At 47.9% G+C, this 3,906-nt stretch overlaps 1 protein-coding gene across 2 annotated transcripts in view; it reads right to left on the reverse strand.

Annotated features, from left to right (window-relative positions):
- UGGT1 (UDP-glucose glycoprotein glucosyltransferase 1) overlaps positions 1 to 778 on the reverse strand; it is a 39,561-nt gene extending 38,783 nt beyond the window's left edge. Inside the window, exon 1 of one of the 2 annotated variants that reach the window (XM_083740201.1) lies at positions 590 to 778. The gene's annotated coding sequence lies outside the window, so the exon portion shown is untranslated. The remainder of the gene's footprint in view (positions 1 to 589) is intronic. The other variant, XM_083740202.1, reaches the window with a different exon arrangement.
- Positions 779 to 3,906: the final 3,128 nt, after the last annotated feature.

The raw sequence follows: 3,906 nt of genomic DNA on the forward strand, positions 1-3,906 counted from the left end.
AATGATGATACTTCTGACCATGCCAATTGCGGTCACAAATCCCATTGTGCAGGTAAAATTTCAGAAAGGCGATCCTGTCCCTCTGCTGCAACAACACCGATTCCAAGAGCCCTGGGGCTCACACCCTCGTTTGTTAGATCTTCCTTTCCGTGCACAGTTTTAGCAAAAAAAGGATTCAAAGGAGCTCTGCGAATAAACACCCAACTGCCAACCGCATCTCTGTCTGTCCTTCGGTTCGAGATATCCGAATCCTTGACAACGCCACAAAGTTGCCGGAATTCGGGCTGCAATCCTAACCCTGCTCGCCTGGGGGGGGGTGAAACCCACGGGATTCAATAGCATCTAGATCTGAGCCCACTCCGTCAGGATTGCAGCCTTAAAATCGCGCGGCTGTGTTGCAAGGCTGGAAACACGAGCTTGCTCTGGTTAACCACCCCCAATTCTCCGCGCCCCAGTCCCTTAGACCTCCCGCTTTCCCTGCCCGTATGGACTCCGCCTCCTCCGCTCGAGCCCCAGGAGAGCCCGAAAAAGGAGAAGCGGCGGCGGCGTCTTCAGAGGCGGGTGTCCGGGAACCCAGGCACCCACTCACCGTCCAGTGCTGGGGAACCGCACGGGGGAGGGGGGGAGGCGATGGTGCCGGTGCCGCGACTTAGCCAGAGGGCGCCTCCCGGGGCTCTCGCGCCGTGCGGATTATTATTGCGCCTGTAAGCTACCGCCACGCTCCTTTCCTGCTTCAGCCGCCGCGGCTCCTTCGGTTTCCTGACAGCTCGCTTCCGGTTCCGGCCCCTCGCCGGCTACCAGGAAGAGCTGGGGCGAAGCGGCTCTTTGCCCTACGGAGGGAACCAGTCTGGGAGCAGCCCTTGACGCTCGCAGCGCCATTTTGGCTATGGGCAAACAAAGTCCCGCTCAAGGCGACGCTCCAGTCGCCCAGCAGGGGCGCTGTTCCCATCACGAAGCAAACTGCAAGCAGGCGAGCGGGGGGGGGGGGGGAGGCAGCCGACGGTACCGTGAAGCTGTACCCTACCCTTCCCGCTTTATTGTCTGCCGACATAATAGCATCTCCCGCTTCCCCCTCGCCACTGAATTATTATTATTATTAGTAGTAGTAGTAGTAGTATTTCCCCACCCTACGCACAAATACGCACACGCACAGTCCGCTGCAAGAGACTTGTGGCTTTTTCGTTCAGGGTAACTCGACTAGCGTTAGATAGTACTGCACAGGCTCCAGCCCTAGGAAGATCCTCTTTAGGACCAGGCAGGAAGTCGTCCTCCCGAGCCCTTGCCAGGCTACAGTGCCGCTCTGCACTTTCATAGTTCTGCATCGTGGAGGAGGCACCTGTTCTCCAAAGGTGGTTGAGACGACAAGCGACCGACGTCCTCGTGCCTGGGCTCCAGCCATTATAGGAGTTTGAGTCCAACAGCATCTGAAGACCTCATGTTTCCTTCGCATCCCTGTTCTACGCTGCAACATTGTTTCCTGAGCCCAGTTTAAAAAACTGCACGACTTGAGACTCTTTTAATAGCAAAGAGATAAATCACTTCAATAGGGACCTTCTGCCCAACTGCACCCTTTTTCAGGATACAGTATTTGATTCCATCTCCTATCCCCCACAACAGTCTGCATGAGTACAGAACCCAAACCTAGTATCTACTCTACCCCTTGCTTGAAAAGACATTCCTTCTGCCTACTTATGGGCCCCCAGCTGTGGAAAAGAATCAGTCAAGTCATCTGGTCTAAACCCAACCCAAGCCTCACCCATATATTCAAAGCCAGTCCCAGGTTTTCAAGTGGCAGAGCCCTCAGCAAGATTTATTCAGTGGGATTACCAACTTTTCAGTGGGATTATCAACTAATTTTTTGACAGGACACCATCTGTAGTAGTGTCTCCTCTTTGTCCCCTTGCTGCCCCTCCTTCCTGCTATATCTGGCCCTTGCTTATATCATATGTTTATGATATTGTGAACCCTCTTGAGCGGGATATGCCCCCAAAAGGCAGCCAATTACTCACCCACCCAAGTGCGGAAGTAAGTGTGTGGCAATGACAGCAAGGAGCACTGGAAGTAGGATCAGTGGTTATTTATTTATATTTTTTTGCAGGACTTTTTAAAGGGGAAACTCACTGAAACTCACAGCACCTCTCAGGTGGGCACCATTGCCATTCTAAGAGAATGAGGGAGGTGTTCATGGTGAGTTCTGGCACCTCTTTTTCTAGAAAAATAGCACTGTATTTTCTTTCTTTAACACTTTCATTCCATTATTCAGGCACAAAGACTCCCACAGTCCCTTATAGATTAATTAAAAAAAAAGCACCACAAGCCTTAATGTTTAAAATGCATGATGCCAAAGGGGGGAAAACAAATAAATTCAAGAAACCATTTTGTAACAGTTACAAAAGGTCATAAGGTTGTTCAAACTTAAACCAAAATGAGCTGGTCTCTCGGAGGATCCAGTGGAGTTGACCTGCTTCCCATTGCTCATTTTGCTGCAACCTGATAGATGACAAAAAATTTAAAACCTTGTAGATCATATAATATGATATGCAGTGCAGACTTTTGGTCATATAGCCATAAAATCTGGATTGCTTATTATTATTTTATTTATTGAATTTATGTACTGTGCTATACCCGGATGTCTCAGGGTGGTTCACATATCAATATCTAATAGTACCCATTGTCATTCTAATATTGCTTGCCAATATTCATTCACCAGCATTGCCCACATCACCACCTCCCCTTCTATGAACTTGAACAACCTATATATATTTGAAAACTTCCCACCGAGGCTCCCCATTAGCTCCATATCTAAAATCCTCTCACGTGCAACACCACCTAGTCCCTCCCAATCCTGCCAGCCACAGTGTTGCTTCACATAAGTCTCCTTTTTTCACAAAGGAATGGCCACCTCCACCATTTCACATTCTTACCCATCAGCAGAAGTGTTGGCAGATCATGTACTCTCCACCCTCCTTAAAACTGCTGGTGGTGGTTTAAAAGAAGGATGTGAATCCTGAATGACCTGGTCCTTTGCCTACTCCTGTACAGATTCTGGGGTGTTTGTTTTTGTTGCAGGGGGTTGTTGCTGTTGCTTTTTTGTATCTTTATTTTCGATATTGTGATTTAGGAGAAAATTGTTCAGTTTGGTTGTGTATTTTCTAATGATTTGTTGATTATGAGTACTTTTGTTATGTTGTAGTTATGTATTTTTCACGTTGTAAGCCACCTTGAGCATGGCTCTAACTGCAGAAAGGCAGCATACAAAGAAAATTATGTAAAGGTAAAAAAGTAAATGACCCCTGGACAGTTAAGTCCAGTCAAAGGCAACTATGGGGGGTGCAGTGCTCATCTCACTTCAGGCCGAGGGAGCCGGCGTTTGTCCACAGACAGCTTTCCAGGTCATGACGCCAGCATGACAAAACCGCTTCTGGCACAACAGAACTTCCCTGCCCTAAGAAACCATTTACTGGGCTGAAGTTGGTTCAGTATTTATTACGTTCCTCCAAGGAGCGCAAAGTGGTCACATCCCCGCAATTTATTCCTACAGCAACTTTGTGAGGTAGAATATGGAAATTAGTTTATGGAGCTTCACCATTGAGCAGGGATCTGAACCTGCCCGCCCACCCTGGCTTTCTCTGACACTGTACTGGCATTGCAATATACTCCAGTGGGTATAAGTGCCAGAGGCTGCACTAGGGACCCTGAAGGCTCTTCCATTGTATATGACAGCCCAGTGTTTACTGCAATAGTCCAACAGTCCACGCATGTCCATTATATTACATGTATTACAATATTATTAATATTAGCCCCGTTCATAACCAGTGAATGAGATGCTGCTAAAATGCAGAGAACTTGTGTGTTTTAGAATAACAAGAGATCACAGCAACGGGGCAATAATAAACCTTTTAATAA

The sequence above is a fragment of the Podarcis gaigeae genome (genome assembly GCF_964106915.1).
Source record: "Podarcis gaigeae genome assembly, chromosome: 5".
Lineage (NCBI taxonomy): Eukaryota > Metazoa > Chordata > Lepidosauria > Squamata > Lacertidae > Podarcis > Podarcis gaigeae.